General features: G+C 42.4%; 1 protein-coding gene across 1 annotated transcript in view; it reads right to left on the reverse strand.

Moving 5' to 3' along the window:
• The window catches only part of SPTBN5 (spectrin beta, non-erythrocytic 5), a 1,783,454-nt gene that overhangs the window by 236,641 nt on the left and 1,529,261 nt on the right, over window positions 1-17,552 (reverse strand). The gene's annotated exons all lie outside the window — the stretch shown is intronic.

A 17,552-nucleotide genomic window follows, 5' to 3' on the forward strand; every position in this document is an offset into this window, starting at 1 on the left:
ATTCCAGAGTCTGGGGAGTCTCTGGGTCAGGAACCTATCCCTCCAGCATGTTTTGTTTATTGTGATGACAAGGTTTAGATCCCTGGAGCGTGTGGCTCTGAGGGATTGGGATTTCTTTAAGTGTAGCATGTCCAACAGCTCTGGGTTTGACATGGCCTTGTATGTTAAGCAGAAATCGCCTCTGAGTAGACGATATGCGACAGAGTATAGCTGGAGTTTTTTAAGGCGGTCAGCATAGGGCATGTGCTTTAGGCCTATGATTCTTTTAGTGAGGTATTTCTGCGGCCTTTCCAGTTGCTGCAGATGTCTTGAGAGGTACATACCAAATGGGGCATTGTATTCTATAATGGGTCTAATGAGGGATGAGTACAGCGGGACAATGACCTCCTTTTTTCTGGATGAAAAGCCCTTAGTGATGAGGTGTGCCACATAGAAGGATTTCCTGACTGTTGTGCTGATGTGGTTATCGAAGGTGAGACCACTGTCCACCTGTGTCCCTAAGTCTCTTATCACACTTTCGGTGTTTAGTGTACTGCCACCTATATGGTAATTCATGGGTACATGTTTTTACCAAAGTGGATAACTATACATTTCTTGGCATTGAGCTTGAGCCCATGGCTCTGGCACCAAGCATCTGTTTCTGTAAGGCCCTTTTGTAGAGTATCCACATCATTTGGGGATTCAATAATGGCTCCCAGTTTGCAGTCATCTGCGAACTTTGTTAGCCAGAGTCCCTTAGTGTTGGCCTGTACTTCAGAGAAGTAGATACCAAACAAGAGCTGTCCCAGGACTGAACCCTGAGGTACTCCACTTGTCACTTGTCTGGAGCTGAATTTGGAGTTGGCTACTTTTACAGTGTGGGTTCTATCAGTAAGCCAGTTAGCAACCCATTGGATGACGTAGGGATTAATGCCCAGCTTAGTAAGTTTATCTATGATTCCAGAGTGGGGGATGGTGTCAAAGGCCTTGGCAAGTTATTGATAGGCTGTGTGGACCACCTTACCCTTGTCCATGGCTCTGGAGATGGATTTCAAGAAGTTAATCAGGCTCAGGAGACAAGATCGGCCCTTCACGAACCCAAACTGGGTGGGGTCCAGTATTTGTAGGTTGCCAATGTCTTTATTTATAAGTTCCATGATAATACGCTCTATAGCCTTGCAGATAAGGCTTGTCAGACTGATGGGATGGTAGTTTCTGGGATCCAAGGTGGATCCCTCCTTGTGGAGTGGGATAACTGTAGCTCTGCACCACTCAGTGGGCACGAAACCTGAGGTGAGGCTATGATTAAACATGACACTTAGGTGAGGTGCCAGTTCGTATTGTAGTTCATGTAGTACACAGCCCGGGATGTCATCTGGTCCCATGGATGCTGTATTCTTGGCTTTGGAGATTGCGTTTTTTACCTGTGTGGCCGTTATTACCAGAATTTGGCAATCCTCCGGTATTGAGATGGGCCATTTAGGGGGTGAGAGGGGGGGGTAAAGTTGGCACTGAATCGGTCTGCCAGGATATTGGCAATATCCTTGGGATCAGTATATTTAATGCCCTTCTGTTGTAGCTCATAGCAGATCTAAGCATTGCCATTTAGATTCTTGACATAGTTATAGAATGCCTTGTGGTTGTCTTTGGAATCTTTGGCAATATTATTTTCGTAACTAGCTTTGGAGGATTTTATGAGGGATCTCAGTTTCTTACTGAGGCTGGTAAGGGAGCTTTTTGCATCCTGGGATTTTCCTCTTTTCTGCAACAGTTTCTTCCTTTTGTTGTAAAGTTTGTTTATGGCAGGGGACCACCTGATTGGCTTCCTTTTTTTGGATGAGAGCATCTTGGTTCTATTTGGGATGGCATGATTCATGCATGAGTGGATGTGCTCATACAGTGCCTTAGTGTAGGATTCAGAAGTTGAACTTTCAGTTCCCATCTGCATGGGTGTCATGAAGTTTGTCACTTCTGATTTGAGTAGCATGAAGTTGGCTTTGGAGAAGTTTTTTATGGAGGTTTCCTTACTGGGGGGTGGGGGTGGGATGTGGATGTTAAGGGTGATTAGCTTATGGTCAGACCTGACTAATGAGGGGGTGACCATAGGTGTGGAGCATCGATTTCTCATGTTGGTAATGACCAGGTCTAGGATATTGGAGCCCCTGGTGGGACTATGGATTACTTGAACCAGGGCGTTGGAATTTATGAATTCCAAGAACCGTTGGGCAAATGTGTTGGTACATGAGTAGTTTTCCCAGTTAATGGCAGGGTAGGTAAAATCACCCAGTATTAGAGTGTTTGGTTCTATCTTAATATTTTCCAGTATGTTTAGAAAGGTGTAGTGAGAATCTTGGGGTATGATGGGGGATCTGTAGCAAGCTACAATTTGGATTGCAGTTTTACCTAGTGTTAGTTGCACCTGGAGAATTTCAGACGCATTGTGTTGGGCAACTAGCCTGGTGGTGTGAATATCCTTGGTGAATATTGACACTCCTCCACCTTTAGTGTTTCGGTCCTGGTTTGGTGGCCGAAAAGTGTGGTAAGAGTTGTAGCCTGGTATTGCAGGGGTGCTCTCTGAAGCCTTGAACCAGGTCTCAGTTACTGCACAGATATCGATGTTCTTCATTTTTAGGAGTGCCTCGAGAGAGTGCATTTTGAGGTTTAGACTTACAGGTTTGTGTATAGAATGTCCTATTCATATTGTTTATTTTTTTCCTTATCCACAAACTGTACTCAAGTTATTGTCTTAATCTTTGTAACCAATGTTGATTTATAATTCTGTTTAATATGTACTCCTGAGCTTTTCTTCCCGGGCCTTCATTGAAAACGGGCTTATACCCAGTCGGACTTTCCTGATAAACAAATGTTAAATAAATAAATAAATAAATAAATAAAAGGTGGGATTCTAAAATAAGTTAGACTCCACTAAAAATCATCATTTATCTGGTGCAGAACCACTGTAAAAAGGTTTTCACAGAATCCAGTTTGCATGGTACAAGTACATGTGGTATGAATTATACAAAAAAATGTATTAAATGCATTTAGCTTGTGAAGGAAGAAAACTAAGATGGTCCATGCACTCTGTCAACATGTGGTTGCAATACTGTAACTGGTTTTGACTAATGAATATTTGCCAAAAAAGGCAAACAATGATACCAGTTTTCTAGTGAGACAAGGTAATGAATTCCATTATTGTGTTGTAAAAAAAAATCAAAAATAGTCCAAAACTGAAAATGTGATTATGGGCTCAAATCGGATGCATTCTAGCACATGGACATTTATCACACGTTGTCACAGCAATGAGATAGTATAAACATTTTAAAAACATAATATGATGTAAATGAAACAAAAAGAAAATGTTAGGTGGACCATATCACTACTTCTAAGAACTAGCAATCAAACTTCCTGTGTTTTTATGACTGGATTAGAGACTGCTGTGGATGTGGCTTGTCTAGACTTCAGTAACTCTTTTGTTGTAGCTGGATGTGATAGAAGTAGTGCAGAAAGTTATAAAATGAGTAGAGGAATGGCTGAAGGTGATAGCTGGGGGGAATCTATTTTACCAGGGCAGTTGCCACAAATGTCATTGCTGGGGCCTTCGGTATACATAATCTTTGTTATGTCAGAGGTTGTTGTTTACAGAAAGACCCTATTTGCAGATGACATACAAATTGATGCAAATACCTGAATGCAGTAAAAGGCCAAGAAATAAATCTGGAATTCTAGATATATATGGAATGAAAAGCCTAGAAATAAACCTGGAAGTCATTTAAAGGAGGACAGAGAGGGCTAACTGAGGTTCATTTCAGGTAAGTGAAGCTTGTATATTTTGAGCATAACTTGAAGATCTCATACAGGATAGGGATGCCAAACTGGGATAAATAGTAACTAAAAAGGATATAAGAATAAGCTTCATGCTAGCACTGGACCAGCAGGCAAAATTAGATAGGTCTATGGGAGCAGCAAACAAACTGTCAGCTGTATTTTGTGGGCCATACACTCCAGGGACAGGTAGGTTATATATACCCACTCTCTCTGAGTCTCACATGCTACCAAGACTACTCCTAAACTATATGCAATTTTTAAAATCTTACAAGGAAAATTACATGAAATGGCTGGAAAATATCCATTAGGAGGCCACAAGGGTAGTTGGAGGAATACAGAGAAAGAAATATAAACAATGATTAGAATTTCTGAACTTGTTTTCATAGCAGACTAAGAGAGAGGCAGAAAGAGGTGGATACAGATTGCATAGGATGTAACAAGGGGAAAAGTAAGGGAGCAGGACTGAAGTACAACAACAAAAGAAAGAGGTGCAGTCATCAGATATTGCTGGACAGCCATTACTTTAACCTGGACCTGCGAAAGTATGTTTTTCACAGAGGTAATTGAAGACTCTTGAAACAGACAGTCTGAGAGGGTATGTGACTACACAGGGGCTTTCAAGAGGGCAAGAAGCAGCTAGAAGGAGGTGGGCAAGCTTAGGAAGGAGGCGGCAGCAGCTACAGCTTCATATTAGATGCACTCAGATGCAGAGATCACATATACAAACTGTTTCCTTCATTCATAACTTTATGTAATATAATGTAGTATTAAAATTATGGGTACAAAGATACTTCCAGATAACACACTGAGAACTGGAAAATGTCCGCACTGACTAAATGAAGCAGATAACAGGTGATCACTTTTTTCAGGATTGCATCTTAGTCTAGTCTTCCCTTCTTGGTTAATGGACGTTAATGACAGAATACAAGGGAAGATTACATTGTGATGGAATTCACCTACCAAAAGTGATACCGCAGATCTACTTCTGTTACTCAATGAATGATGGGCTATCTTTATGCCCCCCCTCTCACTCCCTAAAGGGCCCATATCTATACAAGAAGAATGCAGAGTCACTGTAATCACAATTACACAGGTAAAAGCTGCACTCTCTAAAGCCAAAAACACAGCATCCATGGGACCGGACAACATCCCAGGCTGCGTTTTACATGAACTTTAGAGCGAACTGGCTCCCCACCTAAGCACCATGTTCAATCATAGCCTCACATCAGGCTTTGTGCCCACTGAATGATGCACAGCAAAAGTTATCCCACTCCACAAAGGGGGAGCCACCATTGATCCCGTGAACTACCACCCTATTAACCTGATGAGCCTGGTCTATAAGGCCATGGAACGTATCATCATAGAACTCATAAACAAAGACATTGGTAACCTCCAAACTGTGGACCCCACCCAGTTCAGGTTTGTGAAAGGCAGATCATGCCTCCTGAACCTGATCAACTTCTATGAGGCAGTCACCAAAGCTGTAGATGAGGGTAAGGTGGTTGACACAGCCTGTCTTGACCTTGCCAAGGCTTTCGACACCATCCCCCATTCTGGAATTTTAGATAAACTCACTAAGCTAGGTATAAATCCTTATGTCACAAGATGGGTTGCCAACTGGCTCACTGACAGAAGCCACACTGTAAAAGTTGCAGACTCCAAATCTGGCTTCAAACCAGTGACACATGGAGTACCACAGGGTTCAGTCCTGGGACCTCTCCTGTTTGGTATCTACTTCTCTCAAGTACAGGCTAACACAGAAGGCCTTTGTCTTACGAAGTTTGTAGATGACTGCAAACTCGGAGTCATGGACGAGTCCCCAAATGATGTGGACATCCTAAAGAAGGGCCTCACTGAGACAGATGCCTGGTGTCAGAGCCATGGCCTCAAGCTCAATGCCAGAAAGTGCATTGTCATCCTCTTTGGTAAAAACTCTGTACCCATGAACTACTACATAAGCAGCAGTCTACTTAATGCTGAATGTGTGATAAGAGACCTTGGGACCCATGTAGACAGTAGTCTCTCCTTTGATAATCACATTGCCACAGTAGTCAGGAAATCCTTCTACGTGGCACTCCTCATCACAAAAGGGTTCTCATCCAAGAAAAAAGAGGTCATTGTTCCCCTCTACTCAACACTCATTAGACTCATTATAGAGTACAATGCCCCTTAAGGAATGTACCTCACAAGACATCTGTAGCAGCTGGAAAGGCTACAGAAGTACCTCACAAAGATGATTACTGGCCTCAAACATATGCCCTACACTGACCGTCTCAAAAAACTCCAGCTTTACTCCGTAGCATATCGCCTACTCTGAGGTGATCTCTGCCTAGCATATAAAGCTGTGTCAAACCCAGAGTTGTTGGACATGCTGCACCTAAAAAAATCCCAATCCCTCCAAGCTACATGCTCTTGGGACCTAAACCTTGTCACCACAATAAACAGGACATGCTGGAGGGATAGATTCCTGTCCCAGAGACTTCCCATACTCTGGAACAAGCTACCCATCTATGTCAAGCAAAGTTCCTCATTAGCACTCTTCAAGAAAAATCTTGATGAGTGGATGGGAAATAAGAAGTAAGAAATACACTTCTGTGGCTCTGCTCAACAGGGGCACAGGAAAATAACTTTCTTGGGTGGCATATGCCAGGGAACCTTTTTGGCTAGGCTTACTTAGGCCCTTGGGCCAATAGCCCAATACTTACCTATGAACCTATGAAATAGAATAGTCAAAGTGTAGTAAGTACTGGAAGGCTACAATGATTGAATAGAATCATATCTTGAAGCCAGGGCTACAACACACACAATGCAGTTCTATATGTGAGATATGAGGCTGAAGGGCAAGTGCCTTACAAAACCCATGTGACTGTAATAATGGCTGCACTGTGCACATCTTGAAGTGCTTTAGTGCAGTTATAATATAGGTATTTGTATTTTATGTATATTACAAATAAATGCAACTAGTTTAAGAAAATAATGATTTATCTGAATTCAAAACGTCCATATGCTTCTTGAGGCAGTACCACTGATTCATAAAATTAAATGCATATATGTACAGTTTATCATCTGTGAATATTTTTCCAAAGATGTTCAGCATACTAAACTTATATTGCCATCTGATAAACTATGACCGTTTAACAGAACTATTTTGCAATTGTTGTTTGGAGGTTTTCCATTTGGTTTGGGAAATCACCCTTAACACACAACTGCAATGGCAATGCAACAGTATTTTTTCCAGATCAGGTCTCATAGATGGCATGCAGAAAATACGTATCTTAATCATTTAAAATGAATAAATTTATAAGGAAATATAACATAAAAGGTTAAGGCTACAAGTTGCTACCAAGCTTTAACATAAGGGCCTGGGTTTGATTACTCAGTCTCCACGTGTATAATGTATGACGCTGAGGAAGTCACTTGTTCAGATAGTGCTTCCAACTGTCTATCCATTTGCCTTTAAAGCAGCATCTGTGGCTTGTCAATCTTGTTTGGTTAAAATGAATAAAGAAATAAATGCAGGCTCATTCCTTTCACAATTATCAAAAATAAATAAATAAATACATACATACATACATACATACATACATACATACATAAATTAAAGTACTAAACTACTTCCTACAAAAAGTGATAATGTAAAGGAAATATGCATGGGAACAGGGCATCTTAACATGGACCAATGAGCAAATGACAAGTGACCGGCCACATTATTGGTTACTCCTCTGTGAAGTTCTACTGGTGACTCTAAGCCAGTGTCAGTGAGAAGCAATATGTTACTGCTAACTTGCCAACCTAAAGATAGTGCAAATACACACAAGGGAAGACCATTATTATTACATCCTACAACCCGTTCTCTTTCTTCATGTTAGTGGAATCTCAGAGATAGTTTGGATGCAGGGGGGTGCCCACTTGCAAAAACACTTATTATAGTGTTTTGATTTTTTTTTTCATGTTGAAGAATATGGGTTGTTGCTTGACAAATGCGTTCCCGTGGTGTATGATATCATTTGTGGTGATTAGTGTACCAGGACTTTTGATGGATGTGGTCTTCTGGTAGTCTGGATGTTATCTATTAGCACCCAACAACATGTTCTATAACTACTTGTCCATCACAACAGCACACCAAAAGCAGCAGTATCTTTATTAAGGTTATCCCACAGTTCAAGTCATTACAAGAACTACTTTTTACTTATATTCAAAACTTTTAATCTTTCTCAGCCATCTTTTGTGATAGCAACATACGTCTGGTGAACCATCTATAGGAGTTTAAAAACATACATGCTTTTATAAACATCTGAACCTTATCTAAACAGAGTTTGATCTGTTATTCAAAGCAACTGCATTTCCACAGATTTTCAATAAGCTGATTATATAAACAATTATTATGTTCATTTAGTTAATTTTCTCTGCTTCCTCAACACTGAAAATATCATGTCATGTTGAACTTGTACAGTACAGCTGTTAAGCTTTGCAGGTGAAAAGATGATAGTTCAAAATGCTGTACAAAGCCAGTAATAAGGTCCTTAACAACTGTGTTATATAACTGTCAGGGAAAATACTCTTGAAAGAGAAATTAAAGCTGTATGGGATTCAATGATGAAAGTCTTTTTTTTTAACATCTAAAATGCTCCTAGCCTTAAGCAGCATTCTACCGTCACCCAGAATGATGCTTCATTACAAACAGAAAATGATTGACTTTAACAATTGGCTTAGTTTCTGGTATCATTCAAAGGGCATTCAGTACCTGATAGCCTGGGAAGACATGACTGACAAACCATGATGCTCTGCCAGAGATGGCCTATATCTGTCTCCCTTGGGCTTTTGGCAAAGACTCTTGTCTCCCCCCCCCCCATAGTGTCTTTTTCAGGCAATGCCATGAGGTCAAAACTACCAACATGAAAATGCCATCAAAATGCAAATTGAAGGTCATGCTGCTAAACGCTAGGACTCTAAATATGAAACTGCACTTAATGCAAGCATTTGTAACCCTGGAAGAGGACATTTGTGCAGTCACAGAAGCCTGGTTCAAAGCTGCCGAGAGCACCCCAGCCATACTCATTTACTTATCCTATCATTATTCATACCCCAAACCATGGGCAGCAAATCAAAAGGAGATGGAGTTGCAATATATATAAAATACACACATACCTCAAGGCTGGTCAAACAGTATGAAGCACAGGAGACACTCCAGATGCAGTTAACCATTGACAAGACCCCAATTCAAATCATAGCTAGCAATAGACCCCACAACTTTGACTCAAGATGCCCACTCCAACATACCTGTCAGCCTCTTAGAGCAAGAAACCTGGAAAAAAGCCATAAATAATGGGGAACAAGCGCCCAAAAATAGGGACACTTTTTAAAGATTGTTCTTACAAACTTAGAAAGTAGACAGCACAACAGGTTTTGCATTAGCATGAATTTTTTGAATGGTATGAATTCTGAAACTCAAATGCCTGCCATTATTTTTATGCCTTCAACCCTCAATGATTAGCCAATGATTTGCCAGAAAACCACAAATTTATGAGAAACAATCCAAAAAATATGAGACAAAAATCTGGACATTCTGTGAAAATCTGTACAGTTGAGAGGTATGCATTCCACCTATCTGGACCTCTTTGAATCTATCAAGATTCAACCCTTTACCCTGATCCTGGGTAACTTTAACCATCCAGCTATAGACTGGAAGAACTACTCATGCCAAAACACAAATGCCCAGAGATTCCTTGATTTCGTCAATGCCAATGCCTTGGATCAGCTGGTCGACACCCCAACAAGAGGTGAAAATATCTTGGACTTGATATTAACCAACATGAGTAACCACTGCAGCATCCCTACAGTGTCATCCTCTCTGGTAAGATTTGAACACAAAGCGGTCACTTGAAGTCATCATCTCACTGAACCCCCCCCCCCCCCCAGCTAGGGTCAAACAAAAACACTTCTCCAAAGCTGATTACAACCTCCTGAGGTAAGGTATAAACAGCTTTGCAGCCTCCTCCCCCTCCATAGGAACTGCAAATATGTTCAAACCTACACCAAAGTACTATACGAGTTATATAGCTGCATGGAATCAGGAATACCAAACAGGACAAAATCCTCATCCTCAAGGAAGAGTAAACCTTTCTGGTAGACATCTGCAATAAATAATAAAAGGAAAAAATTGCTGTCCAGGATCAAGAAGGACCAGGTGCCTAATTGGAAGTAATCTCTCCTTAGCCTGAACAATCAAATAAGAGCACTAGTAAAATCCTCCAAAGCAAACGTCAAGTCCAAACTGGCCATCTCTACTAAAAACAATCATAAGGCCTTCTTCACATGTCTGCAATCTCAAAGGAAGCAATCAGATCTGCTCAGAACTGGTGCTCAAGGACACCAAATACAATAACGCCGTAGACATAGCCAACCTGTTGGCAGACAGGTTCAGTGAAAACTTCAGCCCTCTGCCCCCCATCAGTAAATCAGGACATCCCCAGCACCTGTCCCCTTCCCCTTATCTCTAGGGAACATGTCATCACTGCCCCCTCAAAGGCAAAAAAATACAGCCTCCGTGAGACCCGATAACATCCCAGGCTGCATCCTACATGAACTCAGGCAGGAACTTGCAGCACCATTAGATATCCTATTCAATCAAAGCCTGAGTACCTACCGGCTTAGTCCCAGCCAAGTGGAGGACAGCCACTGTCATCCCTTTGCACAAAGGTGGAGTGTCCACCAATCCAGGAAATTATAGACCCATCAGCCTTACTAGCCTGAGCTGCAGGGCCATGGAGTGGATTTTCATGGAGCTCATTAACAAGGACATTGGCAACCTTCAAACACTTGATCCCACACAGTTTGGTTTCATCAAGGGGAGGTCATGCCTGTTAAGTCTGATCGACTTCTTTGAGACAGTCACCAAAGCCAAAGTTGTGGGGAAGACAGTGCACACCACTTACCTTGACCTGGCCAAAGCCTTTAATACTATTCCCAACTCGGGTATAATAGATAAACTCTCTCAACTAGGCATCAATCCATATGTTACCAGATTGGTAGCAAACTGGCTCACTGATAGAACCCACCTAGTCAAAATAGTGGAAGCTACCTCAAGCAGTAGACCCCTAATGTGCAGTGTACCCCAGGGATCAGTCTTGGGGCCTCTGTTGTTTGGGATGTACTTTTGTGAGGTGCAGGCCAAAACCAGTGGGGTATGGCTGACCAGGTTTGCAGATGACTGCAGGCTGGGTGCTGTCATCAATTTCCCTAGTGATGTAGACATCTTTCAAGAGGGTCTCACCCAGACAAATGACTGGTGCCAGAAACATGTCTCAAACTGAATGCCACAAAATGCATCATCATCATCCCCTTTGGGGAAAGTGACATCCCCACACATTATCACATTAATAATAAAGTCCTAAGCCCGGAATCAATTGTGAGGGACTTGGGTACTCAGGTTGATAGCAAACTGACTTTTGAACACTATATTGCCTCCATTGTATGAAAAGCTTTCTACATGGCTCACCTCATCAGTAAGGGTATCTCATCCAGGGACAGGGTATTTTTCTGTTATAAGACCCATTATTGAGTACAATGCCCCTTTTGGCATGTACCTCACAAAGCACATGCAGCAGCTGGAAAGACCACAGAGGTTCTTCACCAGGACTTCAAAAATCTACCCTACACAGATAGGCTAAAAGCCCTGTCCTTCTACTCAGTCTCATACAGACTCCTCAGAGGTGACCTCTGTCTGGCATACAAGTTGATCTCAGACCCTGCCTTGATGGAACTGCTGCATATCTGCAAGTCAAGCTCCACTCGAGTAACCCAAACACGCGGCCTCAACCTGGTCTTTGACATCAACAGGACTTGTTGGCAGGCCAGATTTGTGTCCCAGAGACTCCCCAGTCTATGGAATAGACTCCTTCTTCACATCAAGCAGAGTACCTTTTTACCCCTTTTTAAGCGCAACCTGGATAACTGTATGAGAAATAGAAAATACATCCCTGGGATTCCACCCATGTCCCTGCTGGACAGGTGCATTGGGTGCTGATTTGTCTATGCCTGGGCTAAACTCTTGGCTAGGCTTATAAGGGCCTCAGGGCCAATAGCCTAGTAACTTCCTATGATCCTATAAGATTAAGAAAATTTAAGAAAATGGAAGGGAACTTATCTGCCTAGCAAAGAAAAGCACAGGATGACTGTCAATCCTCAAAAGCCTCAGAGGAGTATACTAAGCCTCAGAGGAGCGTACTCTTTGATGGCAGTAAAGATCTGAAGGGTTTTCTGCCCAAACTTGTCTCTTAGTTAGCTAACCTTGAGCTACTTCAGAGTTTGGGCACGTGGAATGTGCCCTGAAGGTTTGGAAGCTGTCTGGTCATTACATGTATAATATATTAAAATAGTCCTGTTTCTGAAATACTTCAGGTGTTTGTGAACATCTAAGGTATGCAATAACTAACCTCTTTATTCTCTGGATGCCATCTACCATATAATTGAGGTACTTTCCTGCAGGAGAGAGATATATTTTTTCTGTGATCTACAAAGTTTCCTCATCTTGAGGCAGGAATAAATTGTTCTGTACGGCATCTCTTAATGCACCTAGTGGTTGGATTGTCTGAAAACAGGCCAACTGAAATTCTTCACAGTTTACTGTATTAAATTTAAATTGTGGAAGTTTAAAATCTCATTGAAATTTACCAGTAATCTGTAGGAAGACACTACAAATATGACATTGTTAGGTATTAAAAATGCATATTGTTGTTACACTCTGCATAACAGAGATTGATACTTGATGCTTGACAAATGTTCTTGGCATTCAAGATGGGTTGTAAGGTAATGCAATGAATGTTAGTGGTGTTGTCATACCTCAAACTTGACAAACATGTTGTATGTCTGGCAAGCTAAATGATAAAAGTATGCATCTTCTATGTCCTTTCTCATCATTCCTGCATGATATGGGATAAGGGATTAAAACAGCAGGAAGGAATGGAGGTTGTCATGGTACAGCCCCAGCTTGACAAATTTGTTCAATGTCATGTTGTTCAAAATGGGTCTGAAAGACATATTTTCTGGAAACCACTTAGGACCTTAATTAAAATTATTTATCACAGTGGATGTGTGGGATGGGTTTTACAGCATTTTTATGAGAATATGAACTTTGATTACTCACATGTTCTCACTATCCCTACTCCTTCCTGCTTACATTTGCGTGATTGTTCTACCGTACAATTATTTTCCATCACTCCAAACTTTTCTGCTGTCTACTATGTCTGTTTATCTGTCTCTTCTTGGTAAGATATAACTCGTATAGCTAAGGTTACTACAGTAATGATCAGTATGAAGAACATCAAAAGTTATGTCTAGTGCTATACATTATAGGCTCATTGGAGAATACTAGGCTAACTACCCTGTAGGGACATTTTAAGACTAGCCAATAACCTGAGGTCAGAATCAAACCTGTACCTTGTGTCTATGAGGTGAAGACCTTTACTATTATGCCAGACACAACCCCTTTATTTTATTTCATAAAAAATGTTCTTTTATGTCTGTGATGGCCGTGCCCTGGCCCAGAAATCAAGGAGCCTCAATCCTCACCACTAACACCAGAGAGGGTGTCTCATATAAGAGGGAAGGATAACAAATACACACAGTAAAGTACAATTTCCCTTAAGTGCACACAGAGATCACAGTCAGTCTGGAGCTGGTTGCTCCCTTGCTCCTGAGGTCCCCAATAAGACTTCCACTGGCACAGCTATAGGGTCCAGATCTCAGCCTAGCTGGCAAGCTAACCTCCAGTACCCACTCTGTCCAACCAGTGCTTTGTGTCCCTGCCCAAGTAGCTGACATACACACACACTTTGAGATAAGTATTTGTACAACTTCACAGACACTCCTGGGAAAGATCGACACAGACTCTCCAGCTGTGCCCCTATACCCAGACTATACACTAGTAATTACTGCCACCACCATCTAATAATTATCAGCTACACAAAGGCCCTTAAAAGGGTGCCCAATTATTACAGTGTAATATTATTATCCAATTGGTAAGTGTGACTAATCAGTCAAGGCTTATTAGAGTGGCCTTGTACAATAAACTCTATACATATGCAATGCACTCTAGAGCTTAACTTATCTCTACACAAACCAGCCACAGGTAAAAGGTATTAAAATATTTAATAATAAATACTAAAAATATAAGATAATATTACTACACCACAGTGCTATTCAAGAGTTCAGAGATCACGCAGAAACTTAAAATAATTCCGTAGTACAGTTCTGACATAACAGAAAAACACTTAGTCTAATCTTTATAGTTCTAGCTATTTCTATAAGAAAACATACTTCTAAGATAACTTACTTACATAGAGCAACAAAGGACATTCCACATGTAAATTCTGGTCATTAACTTTAGCCTTAGACTCATCGACTCCAAAGTCTAACTTCAAAGGAATAGACATAAAATAATTTTAATTTCAAAGGATCAAAAAGAAATGCTTGACTTAGTTTTCCTTACAGCAGATGGCAATGTTGCAACATTGCTGAAACAGCATTTCTTTACATTTAAAGCACAGGCCTGTATTTTACATTTATATTTACAAATGCCAGAATTATGTATCAAATTCTATTTGACTAGGCTGGCAGCCTTCACCCATCTCTACCAGTCTTCACATCTCTCCCCCCATGGAGAACACAAGCTAGTTTTTCAAGTGACCCTTGAGAAATGCCACTTCAGAGGGCTAGGTCTATCTGAGTGTACCTCACCCCATTCCCTGTCTTGAGACTCCATCTGCATTGGCATTGCTAATCCCACTGTGGTGCTGCACTGACATATCATATGCTTGCAACCCAAGGCTCCATCTCAGCAATTTGGCATTTTGCTGACTGTTTCTGTTTAACCATGTTAGGGGGTTGTGATCTGTCATTACAGTGAATTTTCTTCCATACAGATAAGGCTGAAGTTTCTGCAGTGCCCACACTATGGCTAGACATTCCTTCTCTACAGCTGCATAGCATTCCTCCCTGGGTTGGAGACTACAACTGAGATAAACCACTGGTTGCTCTCCCCCTCTAAAGAAATCTGGCTAAGTACAGCCCCCACCCCATGGTTCAAAGCATCCACCTGTACAACAAATTCCTTGCTGAAATCTGGACTGGCTAACACAGGAGGTCCTCCCAAAGCTTCTTTAAGCTTCTGGAATGCCTGCTCACATGCTGGGGTCCACACTACCTTATCTGGCCTGTTCTTCCTTGTTACTGCTTTTTAGTAACAGGTACAGGCCATGCCTGAATGGCTTTCACTTTGGCAGGTTCTGGCCTTATCTTACCACTCCCCGCTCTATGTCCTAGGTAGGAGACCTCTGCCATACCCACCTGACATTTGCTTGGCTTAATGGCCAACCCTGCCCTCTGTAGTCTGCCCAGAACCTCCCTGACATGCTGAAGGTGCTCTGGCCAGGAATGCCTGTAGATGGCAATATTATCCAGGTAAGCAAGGGCAAACCTTCCTGCTCCTGCCAGGATATTATTTACCAGCCTCTGGAAAATTGCTGGGGCATTCTTCATCACAGAGGGCATCGTTGTGCACTCATACAAGCCAAAAAAGTCATAAAGGCTGACTTTTCTCTAGCACTGGGAGTCAAGGGCACCTGCCAGTAACCCTTGGTAAGATCAGTGGTTGTAAGATACTTAGCCACACCCAGCTGCTCTAGGGCCTCATCTGTCCTAGGCATGGGGTAAGCATCCGACTCTGTGTGACTATTTAATTTCCTGTAATCCACACAGAACCGGGTGCTGACATCCCTCTTTGGCACCAGCACCACTGGGGAAGCCCAGGGACTCTTGAATCACCCCTAGTTCCAACATCTCCTGTACCTCCTCCCTCAGAGTCTGTTTGACTCTCTCAAGCATCCTATAAGGGGCCTGCCTAATAGGCCTTTGGGGTCCTGTATCCACCTGGTGCTGCACCAGGTGGGTGCACCCTGATTTCCCAGTGAACACATCCCCAAATGCCTACAACACTGCTCAGATTTCTTGAACCTGGGTAGGTGATAGCTGCTGGGACATTGGTACCCCATCCACGGAGGTGTCAGCCCGAGTCTCACTGAGGAGATCAGTCCCCAGATCTCTCTCAGACTCCTCCTGCAATCTACTGCAAATGCTCAGCACAAGGGCCTCCCTATCATGGTAAGGTTTCATCATGTTAACATGATACAATTTGTGCCCCTGCTGTCTGCCTTGCAGTTCCACCATGTAGTTAACATCACTTACCTTTTTTACCACCTTGTAGGGACCCTCCCAAGCAGCTTGCAGTTTGTTGTGTCTGACAGGAATGAGAACCACTACCTGCTGCCCCACAGCATACTCTCTAGATTGAGCATTCCTGTCATACCACACTTTTTTCTGTTGTTGGGCTTCTGCCAGGTTCTCCTGGTCCAAGCCCATGAGTTCCCTGAGCCTTGTCCTGAGGTTTAGGACATATGCCACAACAGACTTCTTGTGAGGGTCACACTCACCTTCCCAGTCATCTTGAATTAAATCTAGAGGTCCCCTCAGCCTATGCCCATACAGCAACTCAAAGGGTGAAAACCCTGTGGATTCCTGGGGAACCTCTCTGTAAGCAAACAACATATGGGGCAAATATTTGTCCCACTCCCTCTTAAACTGATCTGCAATGCCCGTAACATGGACTTGATTGTAGAATTTAACCTCTCAACAAGACCATTAGTCTGGGGATGGTAGGGGTGGTCTTCATGTGCTTCACCCCACAGGACTTCCATAGACAAGCCAGCAGGTCTGACATGAAATCGGCACTTCTGTCAGACAGTATTTCTTTTGGGAAATCTATCATGCTGAAAATCTCTAACAAAGCATTTGCCACCTTCTCTACCTCAATGGAGGACAAAGCTACTGCCTCAGGGTATCGTGTAGCATAATCTACTACCACTAGGATATACTTTTTCCCTGTGGAAATTGGGGTACTCAGAGGACCCACAATATCCATAGCTACCCTCTGAAATGGCTCCTCAATCATAGGCAAAGGTATCAAAGGAGCTCTCACCTTGTCTCCTGCCTTGCCTAACTTTTGGCACTGCTCACAGGTCCTGCAGCACCCTGTTACATCTCTGGAAATTCCAGGCCAATAGACGTTTTGCATTATACGCCTCTTTGTATGTTTTATGCCCATATGAGCTGCAAAGGGAATATCATTGGCTATAGCTAGAAGTGCCAGATAGTAGGCTCTAGGCACTACCAACTGCTGTACTCTCTCATCTTCTAGCCCTCCCTCAGGGGTCCACTCTCAGTATAGTAACCCTTTGTCTCAGTATACAGATTCCCTCTTTCCTTGAGAATCAGGTGCCTCCCTAGCTACCTATAGTGACCCTTTGTCTCAGTATACAGATTCCCCATTTCCTTGAGAATCAGGTGCCTCCCTAGCTACCTGCCTTAGGCCTTGCAATGTAGGGTCTGAGAGCTGAGCCTGTCTCAACTCTCTTATTGTAAACCTTCCCAGCTCCTCTTCCACAGGAAGTCTGGCATCCTCTGACAGTGGTGCCTCACTGTCAGCCTGGGTACCACTACTCACCTCTACCTTTGCAGTTACCCTGTCCAAGGGAACATCAGTACCCACAAGCAGCTGTGGCTCACCTTCAGTCTCACTGTTACAGCATAGCTCACTCCCTGAAGTAACCACCTCACCAGTCCTAGCTGCAAGAAAACATACTTCTAGGATAACTTACTTACACAGAGTAATAAAGGACATTCCATATGTAAAT

This window comes from Protopterus annectens, chromosome 6.part0 (assembly GCF_019279795.1).
Source record: "Protopterus annectens isolate FY-2018-M chromosome 6.part0, PAN1.0, whole genome shotgun sequence".
NCBI lineage: Eukaryota > Metazoa > Chordata > Ceratodontiformes > Protopteridae > Protopterus > Protopterus annectens.